Consider the following 18,570-nt stretch of genomic DNA (forward strand, 5'->3'; position numbering starts at 1 on the left):
TTTTTATTTTACTAGTTAATGTATCTTTATATGTATTGTATGTATTTCTGTGTGTATGCCATATGCACACGTGTGCAGATGCACTTAGGGGCCAGAAGATAACAATGGAGTCCATGAAACTCGAGTCACAGGTGTTTGTGAGCCACCTGCTGTGGGTACTGTGAACTGAAGTCTGGTCTTCTGCAGGAGGAGGAACTGCTTTTAACTACCGAGCCATCTCTGCTGCCCCATGGATGTAAAAGATCTCAGTGATTTAAGTCTCTTCTGTTTTTTTCACTTCTTAGGATCTCCCAGCAGATGCTGGGTTTCTCCTGTGTGTCCTGTATTTGTATGTCAATTCCTTCAAGTCTTAATTCTCTCTTTCTTTAAAACAAATATCTATTTTTTGTGCACATGCACATGAGTGATTTATTTGTGTGTTTTGCCTGCTTGCGTGTTCACCACGTGCATGCTTTGTGTCCATGGAGCCAGAGGAGGGAGCAGAAGTGTTGTTTCTGAGTCTCTCACTGGGATTTGGAGCACACTGATTAGACCAGTCTAGCTGACAAGTCAATTCCGGCCACATCTGCCCATCTCAGCCCCACTGCACTGGGATTACAGTGTGGGCCACCACACCTGGTCTTTCCGGTCTCTTCTGGATCAGACTCGGGTCCTCAGGCTTTAGCCCGTCTCTCTCTTTACATACAGTCTTGTGTCATTTAATGATAATTTGGCATTCTGGAGTACGCATGTGTAAGCCTAGGCGGTGCCATTTCCTATGCACTGGGCTGTGTGGAACCTGGGTGTGAAGTACTCACTGCTCCTTGAGTTGGACTGAGGAAAGTGCAGAATGGGACACTCAGCCTAGATGCCAGGGACTGTCACAGCAGAACTCAGCTGTGTTTTGCTGTAAATCCTTCTAAAACAAACACAAAGAGCACACGAACGCAGCAAAATATCTCATGGTAAATGCATAAGGGAACACCATAGCCATTTATTGTGATTTCAAAGTGTTGGGCACCGCACCTTGTATGTACTGCACTTTATGCAGCTGGCAGAACCATGGGTGCGTTCTTGCCATTCCCACTACAAGCATGAGGGGTATGTTATGCCATAATGCCAACAGCATAATTAGTTGATGTGAATTTTTCAATACCACCAAAATTTTTAGCCATGATGGGGATAGGACCCAGGACTTTGTACATGATAGGCAAGCAGCTTCCATTGAGTTGCGCTCTCGGTCCTTAATATTATACATTCTTATGGGACCACATGTGGCCTGCAGTTGACCAGTATTACGTAGTGTATAATGGTCTATTAAAAATTTTGAATTTCAGTGGTCATATTTTTTAATTCCTGAGGTGTTACTGCTCATCCCTGGAGGCCTCTTCTTTTTTTCAGAGTATCCTGTTCTCTTTTCAGGGTACAGTGGTTTGGGGGATATCTTGTTCTCTTTTCAGGGTACAGTGGTGTGGGGGAGATCTTTTGCTGCCTACACTTTCCATTTTCCCCCTATGGTTCTTTGGTTCTATTTCCCTTTATGTTTGATCTTGAGACTTCTCATTAGATACTATTCTATTATTCTTTTTGTTTGTTCGATTTTTGGTTTTCAAGACAAGGTTTCTCTGTGTAACAGCCCTGGCTGTCCTGGAGCTCGCTCTGTAGACCAGACTGGCCTCAAACTCGCAGAGGTCCTTCTGCCTCTGCCTCCAAAGTGCTGGGATTAAAAGTGTACGCCACCAGGCGACACTATTCTAATAGAAACCTGGGTTTTCTTTTCTGTCTCTGTTTCTGAAGGGGCTGAGGAAGCTAATAGGTACTTTTCCTATTAACTGCAGGGTGGCCCAGGTCTGCGGGGGAAGGCCTCTGGCCACGCATCTCCCTGCTCCAGCTCTGATGTCTGGAATGGAGACTTAGAAAGTTCTGTTGGCAGTCGCCATGATCAGTACCGGAGTACAAGGCAGTGCCCAGTTCCCAGCACGTGTGTCTCTGAGTTAGCTTTGCATCCCCTCTTCAGTTTGCTGCAGTCCCTTTACAGATGGCTTCTGTCCTGCTGCCTTGCAGACCTGGACTGGGTACCCACCAGAAACCGCTGAGACCTGTGGCAGAGGGAGGACACAGTGTGTACTACAGCACCAGCTCAGGCTGGGCCCAGCTGGCCACACAAGCAGGGGCTCTGTACTTTCCCAGGGTGGGACACACCTTAGATCCATAGCAACAGGCAGAGAATGGCGGTAGTGTAATGGGAAAGTCCTGAGCTGCCTCAGTATGTCCTGAAGGGTGCTAGGTCTTCCAGGCCCGCTGTCTGTGCGCTCCTGTCTGGGGTCTCATGGTTACCAGGATATGCTGGTCTCTGAGGTGGGAGCCTATGAAGGCCTGTGGATGGCGTTGGGGTGTGATGTGGCTATGGGTAGGGGTGAAGGGCGGCAGCAGCAAAGGCCCTGAGTAGCTGGCATTCATTAATGGTGTCTTTGTACTCTTCTGTGTCTCCAGCCCTGCAAGTGCTCAGGATCCTTGGGGACCCCTGTCCTGTACGACTAGAGCAGCCTCACTCACACAGGCTGTAGGCTAGGCTCCTAAGGCTGCAACGCCAAGTGCCTAGGTTGGGTACAGCAGCTGGGCAGCCATAATGAAAAATTCAGGGTCCTTGAGCTGCTCTTCTGCGCTCCTGAGACCCTAGGGTACCCACCTTAACCTGGAAGCCCACATCCTCTGATTACCTTACCTTTGCTTGAGCTCTGCCCTATCTGGAAGGTTGGTTTCTCTCAGAGCCAGCCCCGAAGATGCCTTCCCTGTCTCCACGGTCCTTGTACAGTCTTGAGTGTCCTGGGAGGTGGGAGAGTCTGGAAGGAGAGAAGAATCCTGGGTCTGCATCATGGCTGACTGCTGCTCAGAGCATCACTGTGCTAACTTGTGTTAATCAGCCTGCAAACTGGTATGTTGGGTTGGCGTGTCTGTGTGGAGCCCAGATTCCATGCAGAAGAAGAGCTGGGTCTGCATTGGGTAGGGGTCCTGTATAGGTGTGGAGACTTCACAGCCACACAGAAAGTCTGGGAAACTAGAGTGTGTTGTTAGGAGCTAGAGTGGCCCTGGCCCCTGTTGCTAGGCAGCACACTTCCCTGGACACCAGTTGCCATGGCAGCCGCTTCCTGCCCATGTTGCCATGACACCCAGATGGCCTTGAGGATCTTGGAGTGGTGGTAAGGGGCTAGCTACTCAGACACACTCACCCCCTCCTTGACTGGTGCCTAGGGGATGCTAAAGAAAGAAGAAAGGGGAGAGATCGTGCTGCCCACAGCTTCTTGCTTACAGCTGGCCTGGCATAAAGATAGGGGCCCCATGGTCTGATTTTGCTGTACTCACCGTGGCCTTGACATTCAGTGTCCTCTGTTCATTTCAGGGCCTGAGTAACCTCAGAGTCACAGAATCAGCCACATCCCTGAGGTGCTCCCATCTCTGCCTTTTGGGGTTTTTTGTTTTTTTTTGTTTTTGTTTTTCTCTGTGTAACCTGGACTGTCCTGGAACTACCTCTATAGATTAGACTGGCCTTGAACTCACAGAGATCCACCTGCCTCTGCCTCCTGAGGTGTGCACCGCCGTACCCGGTCCATCTCTGTGCTCTTAACCCTGGCTTCTGGCCCGGTGTGTCCTCTCCACTTGCAGCCTCAGAACACCTCACACAGGGCTGGAGGGTCCTAGCAGACCCCAGACAAGTGGACCTATGGGGTTCTGGACATTCCTGGAAGGGCTCTGGAACTGCCCTCTCTCACGTGGGACTCAGGCTTCTCCTTTTATGTCTTTCCCAGGACCTAGGGTGTGACCTAGGCATGAATTCTCCTTTGGTCTATTAGAGATGCAAGGTGACACCTGGCTGTGGCCTCAGATCTCCCAGGCGTCCTTAGACTCAACCAGAGGGGCAGATGAGGGATGAAGGGGCCAGAGTGACCAAGTCATCCCAGGGCTAGAGGGTGGGGGCTGCTAGGCCTCTGCTCTGGCAAGGTAGGTGTGTGCTTCTGAGAGCTGTGTGACCTTTTCTGTGGAGGACGGGCTGCAGAACGAGCTGGGAGCTGGGGCCTGGGACAGCATGTGGGCCTTAGAATTGGGCATGTTGCTTCACACTTGTGTGCGTCAGGATTGTGGAAGGCTAATGCAGGAGGATTGCCCCATGAGTTTGGGGCAAACCTAGGATACCCAGTGAGACCCTGTCTCTATGTCTTATCCCCCCAACAGAGGGCGCTAGGTGGGCTGGGTCCTTGAGGCCCTTCTGGGGATCCCCATTTCAAAGGCTAAAGCTCTGGCTGGGAAGGTAGGTACACCCCATGTGGCTTTCGTGCTCTCAGGATGTGCGTAATGACAAGCCATTTGCTCCTTCCTCTGTGGTCACTCTTGGGACACTGCTGCTCACATTATGTTTGTTTGGTTTTTGGTTTTTCAAGACAGGGTTTCTCTGTAGCTTTGGAGCCTGTCCTGGAACTAACTTTTGTAGACCAGACTGGCCTCGAACTCACAGAGATGTGCCTGCCTCTGCCTCCCGAGTGCTGGGATTAAGCCACCACGCTTTAAAATATAAGAATCAGAAAGATAAGAGTGGTAAAGAAAGCTCCCCCCTCCCCGCCCCGTGGGTGACATAGCCTCAATAGATTACCATCTTTCCAGGATGCTGAGGCGTCATGCTGGGAGGTGACAGGCTGGCTGGCCACCCTGCTCCTGTGTTCTAGGAGCTTGCTGGCTATGAGCCAAACATGCCTGCCCTGCCCAGGCTGAGGGCCTCTCTCCTTACCTAGGAGTCCCACCCCAATAGGGTCAGATCCCTTCTCATGTCACTTCTAGAAGGACAGTGGTGTCCAGAATGTCGGCATAAGGGACTGCCTGGTGGTCAGTACCAAATTCACCTTACCAGGGCCAGATCTGGGTTCTTATCTCTTGTGATCTGTCCTACCTGGCCCTCTTCCTGGTGTGTACTGGCCTGTCACTGCAGGTAACAGTGTCTCACTAGGAACTCCCAAGACCTGTTTCTGCATCCGGACACCAGGACTCTTAGGTTAAAGCAGACTGTGGAGCAAATGCTAGGTCACCTCAAGTGGCCAAAAGCTGGCCCCTGGTCCTCTCCCATACTGGTGGCCGGCTGAGCAAGAGTAGAGTGCAGTTCTTATGTTGGCCACCAGATGGCACCTCAACCCTGCAGACCAGACACAAGTGCTTGGGGGCCTAGTGCCTCGGGCAGAAGTATGAATGAATCCACCCTGGCTGAAATTTCTACCAGGGAAGGGCAGAGCAGGGGCAAAGCTTCCACTTCCGCTTGGGTCTGTGGTTTCCACAACGGGTAGTCATGTCGTCACAACTCTCGCTGGTTGAGGGTGTTCTTTTCCCTGCTTACTTTGAAGCAAATTAACCTAGACTTTCCCAGCACTGTGCAGGGAGGGGTTCCCCCATCTCTCCCGTGGGCATCTCTGGATTGGCTTCTCACTGTTACAGGGCAGTTAGAGCTGGGATAAGGAGTCTCGAAGCTATGTGAGCAGGGGAGCTCAGGGTGGTCCCAGCCAGTAAGTCGGAATACCGTGATCTCACCTTGGCTGAGAATGGCCCAGGGGCTCCGGGCTACTCTCCTTGGGGAACAGTATGGACTTCTGGGGGGGGCGGGTGGTGACCACCTACCAGGTGATGGGCACCTAAAACTGGAACTCTGCCGTTGGTCCGGGGTGGAGAACCTGGAGCTTGGACCTGGAGTGAGCACAGTGCTCAGACTACGTCTGATGGCCTCAGGTGGACACACATTTACTTTTGTGCTTGGGACACGACTTTAGGGAGGAGAGTCAGTGTAGAGCTCAGAGCGCACCTGCCATTTTCCTGACCTTTCTCAGCCTTGGCCCTCTCAGTCCGAGTTACTAGGCTTGTCTGACGTCCTTGGGCTCTGGGCAAGGCTCTACCTCAACCCATGGGGCCTTCCTGAGACGGGGCTCCAGAGTACAAGTCAGGAGTGGAGCTGGAGAGCCCAGTTTTGTCTCCCGATAGGGTGTCCCTTTCATTCATAGACTGTAGCATGCTTGTACCCTGTGGAGGGGTGCTGTGGTAGCTCCTCGCCTCTGCATTCTGTGGCCGGAAGTAGACAGCTGCTCGGATGGTGGAGGAGGCACATTTTCTGGTGTGGCCGGAAGTAGCCGTTCAGGTGATGGAGAAGGCACATTTGTTGGTGTGGCTGGAAGTAGCCGCTCAGGTGGTGGAGGGGGCACATTTGCTGGCATGGCGTATCCAGCACCTCAGAGTGGTAACTCCCTGTTGCACTCCCCACATGTTCTACCAAAAGGCCACCTGCCCACGATATAGGAGGAAGTCCTGCCTTGCTAACCAGAGTTCCAGCTCCCGCTGACTCCTCTTTTGACTGAGTCTATCTAGATGGCCACAGTGGGACACTGCTCTCAGAGCTGCCCTTCCTCCTAGCCAGAGAGCAGACTGTCCATCCATGCTCTGGTCCTCTCCCCCTCTGGCCTCTTCAGGGCTTCTCTCTATGCCCCGCTGTGTAAAGCTGGTTCTACTGAGCACGGCTGGCAAGTGTGTAAAGTTTACCCCTGAGTCCTGGAGCCTCAGTCTCCCCTCTCAGCCAGCGAGAGTTCAGTGCCCACCCCTGTCGCAAGCTCCCTGGTCATCTGCAGACTTTTCTTCCATCCTCCACACACCCACTTCCTCTCTCTCTCACACCTGGCCACTCCAGTCTGGGAGCACCCTCATTGGGAGCACCCTCAGCGGCCCCTCACTGGGAGCACCCTCAGTGGCCCCTCACTTATTTGACTTTGAGATGTTTGTGGACCAGGTGAGCCCCTGGGCCCTTTACCAAAGAAGATGAATTCTGGTCTCATGCTGTGTGTCCCTCTCCCACCTTCTAGGTTCCCCCTTTCTGGTCCCATTCCTCACCACTCCCATTCACCCTGCTCATTATCCTCCTCTTCAGTGTACTGTGCTCCTCCCTGCTGGCCCACCTCTGCCTGGAGCCCTTGCCTCACTTCCTCCAGCTCCTTGGGTTATAGCCCCTAGGAAGCTTCTGGGCCAGAGGCTTCAACCTTGTGTTTTGGAACATGGATTAAAAGGTAGTGAGTCCTCCTGCTACCCCCTCGCAACCTCACCCAGTCACCCTACCACATACCTACTCTATGGCTGGGGGCTCCGCTACCACTCATGCTAGCCAGAAGCCACCAGGCCTCCCAGGAGGCAGCAACGTCTCCTCACTGGAGTCTGTATCAGGAATAAAGGGCAGTGTCGGCCCCTCATCCATGTGCCAGAAGCTGCTTGCCATATAAGAGAGATGTTTAATTTATCTTGGGATTATAAACATGGTAATTTCTTGGAGATTCAATTACGTGTTTTCATTGTTACCCTGGTAATCAAGAAAACAGTTTTTAATGATAGGCCAGAAGATAGCACCGATCTTGGAGGGAGGATGGGGCAGACAGGTGGTAAAGGACCAGAAGGACAATGTCTCCAGGCAAGTGGGACCATGCTACCCCGTGTACGGCAATCCCCGCAGTCATTCAGGTTCTCTTTCTCCCCACCTGCTCGTGAGCTCACTTCTGGAGAACGTCAATCATCTATCTTTGGGAGCCTCTGCAGGAAACCAGGGGCTCCTCAGGGAGGGTCTTGGACCTGTCGCCGTCCCGCCCCACGCCTAGCGATGTCTCAGCTCTAAATAACAGCGCCAGGATTAACATCGCTGGCAGCCAACAGTACCAGGTGATTGGAAAAGGGGTTTTATGGCTTCTTGGGTAAAATTGAACTTGCATCCGATGTGTGTTTCCAAGATGGGATTTTCCTCCCCGGCAAATGAAGCGCGTTCTCACTAATTACAACAGCCGCTTCAGGTCACTCATCATACACGGTACACTCACTGAGGCTGGGCCTATGCCGTCTAAGGGTCAAGGCTGGGTCATCTACAGGAGCCCGAATCTCTTGATGACCTTGCTGCTGGCTCTCAAGGAGGCGACAGTGCAGTCAGGAGAGGCGAGAGCAATGAATGCACAGGGAGAGATGAGATGAGGTGAGAGGCTAGCCTGACAGAGCACAGCAGGGAAGACACCTTTGAGGCCCAGGCTATTGGGGCTGCCTGGTCTCACTGGGAACCAAAGGCCCCTCACCAGACTGGACCCAGGGTAGAGTCCTGGACATGCTGCAGCAGGACCTGGGGTCTTATGCTGATGGTGGACTGTGTCCAGCTCCTTCTGAGTCCCCAGCTCTGACTCCAGCTCCCTCAAAGCAGTGCCAGACTGGGCCCAGCAGGAGCAGGCCCTGCCTCCATCCTGCTTTCAGGCCTTTTGACTTTGGCTGTCTCCCTATCACAGGGCATGGGGGCATGAAGCAACCTCTGGGTAAGCAGGTAGAGACCTTTGGGCTTGGGTCAGGGTCTGGGGAAGGAAGACAGGCCTGTCCTACATAGAGACACAGGGACACAGTCACTATTACTGACCTCCTGTCCCCACCAAACCAAGGCAGCTGCTGTCATCATCCACTTTACAGGCTCAGAGAGGCCTAGGGTTTATCTGGGGTCATACTGCAGATGGGCAAGAGTGAGTTGCTTTGGGAATCACTGTGGGCATGTGCCTTGCCCTTAAAAGACATAAGGGAACGTACCTGTAGGGGTGCTAGGCAAAGCCACTCCATGCTGCCTCCTGCTACCCACAAAGGTGTTTGTTTTGATACACAGTTTCTTTGTGTAACCCTGGCTGTCCTGGAACTCGATTTGAAGACCGGTATGGTCTTGAACTCAGAGATCCACCTGCTTCCATCTCCTGAAAGCTGGGATTAAAGGTATGAGCCACTACCACCTTGCTCCCTACAAAGTTTTGATTACCAGTTTCCAGTGAACCCAAAAGGAGGAGGAAGAGGAATGACTCCCAGCGTCCTGGATGGGGACTCTCCCTAGAGTAAACCTTTCATTCACTTGCCGTAAACACTAACCTGTTATTTCCTTTTCCAATAATTGCACTTATTTAATTTCAACCAAGATTAAATGTTCTCTCTAAGCTGAAGATACAATAACTTCCCTGTCAAGAGCCGTTGGAGCTCTGCACGTTCTCCCTTCAGGAGCAGCCGATCTAACCGGAAGGCTGAGCCACTCTGGTAGGCAGAGGCTATGCTTGTCTGAGATGCTGAGCCTTTGGAGAATCCATCTTTACCATCAGTGCTGTGGCCATGAACATGACTACCTGTACCACCATGTACCCCCCATCACTTCCACCATGGTCATCACCCCCGTCACCGTCACCATCACCATTCCCATCATGGTCTTTATCCTGTACCACCATGTACCACCATATAACCTCCATCACTTCCACCATGGCCATCACCCCCGTCACCGTCACCATCACCATTCCCATCATGGTCTTCACTATCAGCGTACTGTCACCATCTCTACCATCACCACCACCATTTCCTTTACCACCCCTGACTCATAGCTGGAGACTGTCGTCCTCCTTACTTTCTACCACATCTTCCATATTGACAAGTAGGCGCTGAGTTTGGGGCTGCCGTTGTTCCTGGGGAGTAACCTCCCTGATGCTGCAGGTGAAGGGTCTAACACAGCCAGCCATCTGCAGGAGCAGAGAATGTGGGGTGGACACAGGACTAGACAGAGTCGATCTTGAGAGACATTTCATGCTCCTGCTGTCTCAACAGTCTGAGTTCCACCTCCTCCCCCTCCCCCTCTTCCTCCTCCTCTCTTTTCTCTTCCTTCTCCCCTCCTCCTTAATTTCTCTTCTTGGTGCTGGATGTCCCATCAACTGCTGGCACAATGTGCCCTATGCTGGCAGGGCACACAGAGAGGAGCAGCCCTGGGAGCAATGTCTGTGCTGCTGGGGACACTGGGGACTCCAGGAAGCCCAGGCTGAGCTAGGTTCCTCTCCTGTAACAGGCATTTGCTGTCCCTCACTCTGGCCTACATTGGGCAGGAGTGTCTGAGCACAGCAAAACTCTGCGGGGGAGCGGGGAGAGGGGACTTAAGGCTCAGAGGATTGGACTGGAGCCAAAATTCAGTTACCTCAGAACCCTGCTGGGGCCAAAAATGTGCCTGTGGGGCCTCAGTCACGTGGACACAAGCAGGGCTCCCTTCAGCCAGGTGACCCTAGCCCACCTCACCTGAGCTGCACTAAATTTCTCTTGTGTTTGGGAAATATTATTAACAATTACAAATCTTAAATCTTGGTGACATTCCCAGTGGCCAGATAATTAATACGAGAGCAGATAATAATTACTTGATGATTAATAACTACATTTTATGGTTTTCTAGGTAATTATAATAAAGAGAAAGTTAAATGAAAGCCTATCTAAGTTGCTGATGGTCCGAGCACTGCGGGCACCTTGGTGCTGCAGTCTATGCTTCCTGGTCACACTTGCTTCCAGGCCGTAAACCGGGGGAAGCTGTACTTCATATCTGGAGGGCAAGGATAGCACACCTGTGTGCAGAAAGTTAGTGTTGAGCTACATGGTGAAGCCTGTCTCTTCCCTTGTCCTTCTCAGCTGAGTGTGGCCATGGGGTAGGCTCAGTGGTTCCCCATCCCTACGGGCATCTGGAGTCTCAAGGCTTGTAGACTTCTACATCTTCAGACACTCATGGGCTGCTTCCCGGTCCTCTCCCTGCCCTAGTCCTAGCTCTTGCCATGCTCTGAGATCTGTCCTACGGTCATTCTGCCCACCATCTCTCTAACGTGAATAGTTGCTCAGTTTTGCCCTAGTTCTGTGCGCTTGGAGCCTGTGGTCCATAGGAAGCCTCCATCTGCTAGGGGAGGAAGAGGGCAACTCCAGTGAGAGGGCTTGCACCCTGTACCTGGCAGAATCTACCATTTCTGTCAGCCCTGGATAGCGGCTCAGAGGCTTTTTTTTTTGTTGGGGGAGGCTGCTTGTTACTTTCCTGGCCACCCAGACTCCCAAAATAATCACACAGAAATTATATTATTTAAATCACTGCTTGGCCAATGACTTAAGTGTGTTGCCAGCTAGCTCCCATATATTTTTTAAATTGATTTTTATTGAGTTCTACATTTTTCTCTGCTCCCCTCCCTGCCTCTCCCCTTCATTCCTCTCCCAAGGTTCCCATGCTCCCAATTTACTCAGAAGATCTTGTCTTTTTCTACTTCCCATGTAGATTAGATCCATGTATGTCTCTCATAGGGTCCTCATTGTTGTCTAGGTTCTCTGGGATTGTGATTTTTGGGCTGGCTTTCTTTGCTTTATGTTTAAAAACCACCTATGAGTGAGTGCATGTGATAATTGTCTTCCTGGGTCTGGGTTACCTCACTCAAAATGATGTTTTATAGCTCTATCCATTTGCTTGCAAAATTCAAGATGTTATTTTTTTCTGCTGTGTAATACTCCCTTGTGTAAATGTACCACATTTTCCTTATCCATTCTTTGATAGAGGGGCATTTAGGTTGTTTCCAGGTTCTGGCTATGACAAACAAAGCTGCTATGAACATAGTTGAGCACATGTCCTTGTGGCACAATTGAGCATCCTTTGGATATATACCCAAAAGTGGTATTACTGGGTCTTGAGGAAGGTTGTTTCCTAATTTTCTGAGACATCCAAAGGGGCTGTATCAGCTTGCATTCCCACCAGCAATGTAGAAATGTTCCCTTTTCCCCACAGCATAAGATCTTGGCCATTCTTGCAGGTGTAAGAAGGAATCTCAGAGTTGTTTTGATTTGCATTTCTCTGATGACTAAGGATGTTGAACATTTCCTTAAGTGTCTTTTAGCCATTTTAGATTCCTCTGTTAAGAGTTCTCTGTTTAGGTCTATACTCCATTTTTTTTTATTGGATTATTTGTTATTATGATGACCAATGTCTTGAGTTCTTTGTATATTTTGGAGATCAAACCTCTGTCTGATGTGGGGTTAGTGAAGATCTTTTCCCATTCTGTAGGCTGTCGTTTTGTCTTGTTGACTGTGTCCTTTGCTTTACAGAAGCTTTTCAGTTTCAGGAGGTCTCATTTATTAATTGTTTCTCTCAGTGTCTGTGCTCCTGGGGTTATATTTAGGAAGTGGTCTCCTGTGCCAATGTGTTCAAGTGTACTTCCCACTTTCTCTTCTATAAGATTCAGTGTGGCTGGCTTTATGTTGAGGCCTTTGATCCATTTAGACTTGAGTTTTGTGCATGGTGATAGATATGGGTCTATTTTCATTCTTCTACATGTTGATATCCAGTTATGCCAGAACCATTTGTTAAATTTGCTTTCTTTTTTCCATTTGATATTTTTTGCTTCTTTGTCAAAAATCAGGTGTTTTTAAGTGTGCGGATTAATATCCGGGTCTTTGATTTGGTTCCATTGGTCCTCATGTCTGTTTTTATGCCAATACCAGGCTGTTTTCAATACTGTTAGCTCCCATATTTCTATTATTTTATATTTTACCATGAGGCTCGTGGCCTACAGGAAGGATTCTAGCTGGTGGCTCATGTCTTTCTTGTCTGGCAGCTCCATGGCCTCTCCTTTTGACTCTGTCTTCTTTCTCTCAGCATTCCTTTTAGTTTTCCCACCTAGCTCTAGTCTGCTAAACCATTGGCCAAAACCAATTATTCATTAATCATAAAAAACAACACATAGACAGAAGGACTTCCCACACCAGGCTCTTAGGAGCCCACACAGGGACAGAACCTGGGGGTATGGTGCCTCCCATGCACGACAGTTCTTCTATTCTCCCGAGTCAGATATTGCTGTGCTGTCCACCCCTTTACCTCTCCTCAGCTTCCCAGACTCTGAGTAGGACCATCTTCCATCAGTATCCTTACAAGAGGGCCCAGAGCCCCTGTCTGCCGCCATTGTGACTCCGGAATAGACTGGCTAGCTCTGGACATGGGGATTAAGGGATTGCACGTTATACTGGGTGTGGTGCTCCAGATGAGAGAAGGAGAATGAATGAAAGGCCTCTGGACTGCTGTGGGCTCAACTCCTCAGTCCTCCTGGGATCTAGCCCAAGATGGCTCCATCAATACTCTCTAAAGTGTGAGTGGGGTGTCCCAGAGGCCATGGCACTGTTCCAACACAGTAGTAATGGCAACTTGGGCAGAGTCACAGAGGGGGCAGGAATCAAGAGGTTGGCACAGAAGCTCAGTGTCCCATGTGATTTCATTTCAAAGAGGAAGAGACTGTCCCCTGGGAGGGGTGATCTCTGAGCCTCCCTGCATGGGGAAGGACACTTATGGTCCCCATTTCTGCTGCCACTCCTGTTGTAAAGATTCATCAGGAAACAGCCCCTGAGGGCAGGGGTGACCTGCCCACAGTCGCCACTTCCCTAGCTCAGAGACCATCATTGCTGTAGCAATAGAAACTATGGAGCAGTGCCCCTGGCACCTCATGGTGGGCACACCAGAGTAGAAGGAGGTGACGCTGGGATGTCCCTGCAGGGTTATTTTTTGAGGACTTAAAATTTTTCAAAAATTCTGGAGAGGTCGCGGAACCTTTCTACCCCACCAGCACTAAGGGAAGCTTTTCCCTCAGTCCTTCCGGCGGTGTCGGCCCTATTTCCCGTGCTGCACCGCGGCCTTTCTCTTTCTCTTCCGGTCACAGGCGCTGCGGGAGCCGCTGATCACCATCCAGCCATGCCAAGTCCAAGAACCACACCACACACAACCAGTCCCGGAAATGGCACAGAAACGGCATCAAGAAACCCCGGTCACAAAGATACGAATCTCTCAAGGGGGTTGACCCCCAAGTTCCCGAGGAACATGCGCTTTGCCAAGAAGCACAACAAGAAAGGCCTGAAGAAGATGCAGGCAAATAATGCAAAGGCCATGAGCGCACGTGCGGACGCCATCAAGGCCCTGGTGAAGCCCCAGGTGGTGAAGCCCAAGGTGCCAAAGGGCCCCAGCCGCAAACTCACCCGCCTGGCTTTAATTGCTCACCCCAAGCTTGGGAAGAGGATTAGAAGTTACATGGCCAGGGGTCGTAGGCTCCAAAAAAACAAAGCCCAAGGTTCAAGCCAAGGCAGAGGCCTCAGCTGCAGCTCAGGCTCCCAAAGGTGCCCAGGCCCCTGTGAAGGTCCCATAAAAAAGGTCTCAGTCTGCCAATGTGAAGACAGATGGACTGGTGTAAACACCTACACAGTATTTGCAGATGTTCAGGACCTTATGCTGTTTTTTACAAATAAACTTGAGGCAAGTTCTGTTAAAAAAAAAAATTCTGGAGAAATAAGGGGCCTGGGTGGTGACATTGTGGGAAGGGACTTCCTGTCATTCATCACAGACAGTCCCACAGGCAAGAAGGTATGGCCATAAGCCTGGCCCAGATTCACCGTTTGGTTGAGATGCTAGTTTCTTCATCTCATCTGCCACACACAAGGTTACACTTGGATGGGTAAATAGGCCTGAGGGGGTCAGAGCTACCCAAGGTTCAGAAGGCCAATCCTAGGTCTGTTGAGCACTCGGTTCCTGATCCTCCTGCCTCAACCCAGGTCCTGGCATCCTTGGCAGGTTCACCTCAACTAATATTTCCTCCTCAGCAGTGACTTAGTTCTGGGTCCCAGGGCTCAGAGGCGGCAGTGAGAGAGGTGCTGGCTCCTTGGACCCTGGTTGCTTAAGTTTCTCTGATGGCCCTGCCGCACCTGCACAGATGTCCTCCCCACAGAGTATCAGGTGCCCTTGACCCTCGCTCTGTGGGTGGCACTGTGGCTCCACTCTCCACCTTTGTGGTACTGCTACCGATGGGCCAGATGAGTCTCCATCACTTGGTGAGGACTTGGGGGTACATTTTGGGTCCTCCACTCCTACGGCCTGCTTCACTTTATCTGTCTGTAAAATGGTTTTGAAATGAGGGGAGCCACCATCATCAATACTGAGGATTTAGGGTCCTTAGAACTCAGTCAGTCAGGTGACCCCCCCCATCACAGCTGTTTGCAACCTCTGTGCCCAGGCCCACCCTGCAGCCTGGCCATCCCTCTCAAGCCTCACCCCTTCCTCCACACTATTCCCCAGGGATCTGGGCAAGGCTAAGTGATTTAGTGGCCTGCCTAGTTAGACCGTCTCATTAATAACACATTTCGGCTAACAACCTTCTCTCCTCCATGTCATTAACTGAGCCCTCCAGCTGTGGGAGACACTTGTGCATGAGGCAGGGCTGCCCCCATATGGGATAAGGGACCATTAAGGCTCCTGGGAGCATCATGAAAAGGCAGGAGTAGGTGGTCAGAGCAAGCACCTGTCAAATAGACGAGGCCAGCTGAGAACTGGAAAGGAGTCCATGGTCCCTCCTTATTCCAGGGCTGGAGAGCTGTGAGAACTGAGGTCAGAGCTGTGCTGGGGATGCAGTACTGGGGACATGGCGCTGGGGACATGGCACTAGGGGACACGACACTGGGGACACGGCACTAGGGGACATGGCACTGGGGACACGGCACTGGGAACATGACACTAGGGGACACGGCACTGGGGACACGGCACTGGGGACACGACACTAGGGGACACGGCACTGGGGACACGGCACTGGGGACACGACACTAGGGGACACGGCACTGGGGACACGGCACTGGGGACACGGCACTGGGGACACGGCACTGGGGACACGGCACTGGGAACATGACACTAGGGGACACGGCACTGGGGACACGGCACTGGGGACACGGCACTGGGGACACGGCACTGGGGACACGGCACTGGGGACATGACACTGGGGGAGCAGAGACTCTGAAAAGTCTATAGTTCAGGCTGGTGGGATGTGGAGAGCAGCTCCCTGGTGGCTCCAAGAGGGACAAAAGGGAACAAATGTGGCGATGTTCCAGATGCTTCCAAGGAACTGACAGAGCAGCTTTGTCCCGGGGCACCCCTCCCATTGGCTGTTTCTTTTAGGAGCAGCTACCCCTAGGCCCAAACCCAACCACTGTTTCCTGTAGGTTCCTGTCTCATTGGGGCTGAGGACACGAGCACTCCTGGGGATCACAGGGGAGCTCCGGATCTGGGCCCCAGAGCCCCCGGTGGGAAGAATTCAGTTCTCACCATCTCTTTGTAGTAGGCCAAGAGAACCTTCCACAGGGCAGGGCTGCAAAACTCCTAAGACTTAATTAAAATCAATCTCAAATTACTCACACAACATCGATTGGCACCTCTGCTGATGGGGAAAATAAGACCGTCTTTGTGGGAAAGGCCGATACCACAGCAGTGTTTGCCCCAGCATAAGGAGTACGGGGGACCCACTGAATCTCAAGGCTGGCCTGTGTCCCTGAGTGGCCGCTTCCTAGCTGAGCTCCAGGGCTTTGCAGAAAAGGCTGGGACACTACCCTGAAGTGCTGGGGGCTTGGTGGCATTCCTGTTTTCAAAAGGAAGTTTTCATAGCCCCGGAAGGCTTTGAACTGAACTTCTGAACCTCCTGCTTCACCTTCCTAGCGCTGGGATGGCAGGCATGTCTCCCAGACCCAGGCATGCGAGTCTGAGGGTGACCGGCATCAGGTATGCTCTGTGGAGACTCCCTGTTGCTGTATTGTTGGGCCCCTCTAGAGGCTGCAGCGCTGGCTGTGTCTCCCAGCCTATCTTACCAGGGTTCTAGGACCCCTGTGCCACAGTTCAAGTAAACTCCTGAAGGAGAGAATGGTTCAGGGTGGTGGCAGCCCTCGTTGCCTATGTGGACTTTGGGGACCCACTGGGAAGCCACTGTTAGTAAGGACTGTGTGTGAAGAAGCTTTTTGGGTCAAATTCCTCATTACACCTCAGCAGGGGGAGCAGAGATGGCTCACCTGGGAGGAAGGAATGGCAGCACTTAGAGCCTGGCCTGGGCCAACTCACCTGCTCTTAAAGTCACATTAGGCCTATTCTGTGAATGCAGCAAGTACTAGAACTAGGGTCACTAGGGTGACCTTTGTTCCTTTGCTCCTAATCATGGAGGGACAAAGGCCAAGTGTGGATAAGGAGAACTGGGAACAGTAAACAGATGGGGCCAGGGAATACTAGGCCAGCTGTGGTACCCCCTGGCTTTGGAGCTTTGTCTTGCCTCCTGTGACCTTTGCCCTTCAGCAGGCTCTCGGTGCTCCTGGACTGTTGTGGCCCCTGGGGGCAGCTTCCTCTAGGTGTGGAGGAGACTTGAGAAGGGTGAAAGGAAGAGAGTGAGGAGGGCTTTGCTCCACCTGGGTGCTGCAGAAGCATTGGTGGCCTCTGTGGTGACACCAGGGTGACACTGGTGATGCCTTGGGCCTCCCCTCTGATCCTGAGCCCAGCTTTCCTTCCAGGTAGGTCCGTGCTTTGCGGAGGCTTTTGCCACGTTAATTAATGTACTGCTTTCCGATGCCTAATTAAACTGTAGTTGCTCCATGTCCAATAGCTGAACGTCCCATTAGATACAAGTTAATGCAGTCGTTGCAGCAGCAATAGAATGAGCCTGTCACATCCTCAGGAGAGACACGAATGTGCCCTGGGGATGGCGCAGCCCAAGTGTGGCTACACAGGGACACTGCACCCACCCAGGATGCTTGGAAGAGACTGCAAGGCCCCTTGGCTTCTGGCCCTCCGCCTGGTGGCTCCTCCTGGTGCTGTCTGTTCGACTCTGTGAGGAAGCCATGCCACTTTCAGAAAAGTTTGAAATTGTAGACATTGGAGATAAGTGAGTGAGGCCCTCCAGAAGTGAGCTGTCCAGCGCCCCCTTGGGGTATGATGGGACTGGCAGAAACTCTCCACCACTTGCTGTAGAGGGTGGGAGAGGGTCCTCGGGTGGCAGTGAGCACAGGGACCCCCGAAGAACCCCTGCCCCCTCATGAGTCCGCAGCTCCAGGTTGGAGTACACACAGGAAGCTGGCTGGGCTGGGGGCATCATACCCCACTAGGTGTGGGAATGCCCAGGTTATTAGATTATCCATTCTGGTCCCTAGGAGCTCTGTCAAGAGGAAGTTCTGGTTGGCTGGTCACCCAGAGATGAGTCAGTCCCTTGGGGCAACAAGGGCTGAGCACCCTGGGAAGCCTTTCCTTAGGTGTTTGACACTTATCTTGGTTTCTTGCTGCCCATCCTCTAGGCAGAAGAGCCCTAGGCAGAGGCCATTTCAGGATGGTGCTGTGGGCACAGGCTCAGCCTGTCTGCACTAACCTCAAAGCTGGGGTGGACACAGTCCCAGGGCAGCTAGGCCTCATTGGGCCACTGAGCCCCATTTATCCCCACTTGTCCGGGTCCTTATTGTTGGAACGGGGGCCATGTCCACCTTGGCCCATTGTGCCGCAGGGTCTGGACACGAGACTCTCCAACAAGACTTCCTGGGCCAGAGAAGCCCAGAAGCCAGATGGCACAGAGGGCTGCATGTATGGGAGGGTCCCAGAGTAGACCTGTCCACATTCCCAGTCGCTGAGGGCAGGACAGGTGTCATCTGGCAAGGACCAAGACGACAGGCTCCAGATAGCCTAAGGCTCTGTCTCGCTGGGGCTGTGTTCATGAGGCCCCATGTGTCCTGTCATTGCAGCTGCCTTCCCAGGTGGCACACTGTACTCTCATTGCACTTTGTGGGTGTTCAGGGCTGAAACACCTGTAGAGGGACTTGCTGGGGGGCGGAGGGCAGTCTCCTCGCCTCCTGGGCCACAGGCTGGCTGTGTTCTTTCTCCTGGTGGGCCAGTACAGACTTTGGAGTGTGCACCCTGGGGCTTCCCTGGGA

Source organism: Chionomys nivalis, chromosome 3, assembly GCF_950005125.1.
Source record: "Chionomys nivalis chromosome 3, mChiNiv1.1, whole genome shotgun sequence".
Lineage (NCBI taxonomy): Eukaryota > Metazoa > Chordata > Mammalia > Rodentia > Cricetidae > Chionomys > Chionomys nivalis.